The sequence below is a fragment of the Mandrillus leucophaeus genome, unplaced genomic scaffold (genome assembly GCF_000951045.1).
Source record: "Mandrillus leucophaeus isolate KB7577 unplaced genomic scaffold, Mleu.le_1.0 Scaffold141, whole genome shotgun sequence".
NCBI lineage: Eukaryota > Metazoa > Chordata > Mammalia > Primates > Cercopithecidae > Mandrillus > Mandrillus leucophaeus.
In genome coordinates this window covers 802,798-803,244 of record NW_012101377.1, presented here as the reverse complement: position 1 = coordinate 803,244, position 447 = coordinate 802,798, and positions in this window count along the sequence as shown.

Below are 447 nucleotides of genomic sequence, written 5' to 3'. Positions count from 1 at the left end.
TGTGATTACTGCTCACTATAACATCAAACTCCTGGGCTCAAGCAATCCTCCCACCTTGGCCTCCCAAAATGCTGGGATTACAGACGTGCATCATCGCACTGGGCCACACTCTCAGTAGCTGTTAAATTCATTCCTTTTTAAATAAGCAGTTAGTGTATGCCCTGCACTAAGTTGAGGATTCAGAAGTGAATACAACTCCACATCTACAACCAAACAGCTATATTTATTTATTATTATTATTTTTGAGACAGAGTCTCACTCTGTTGCCCAGGCTGCAGTGCAGTGGTGCGATCTTGGCTCATTGTAACCTCCACCTCCCGGGTTCAAGTGATTCTCCTACTTCAGCCTCCTGAGTAGCTGGGATTACAGGCATGCACTACCACACCTGGCTAATTTTTTTTGTATTTTTAGCAGAGACAGGGTTTTGCCACGTTGGCAGGCTGGTCT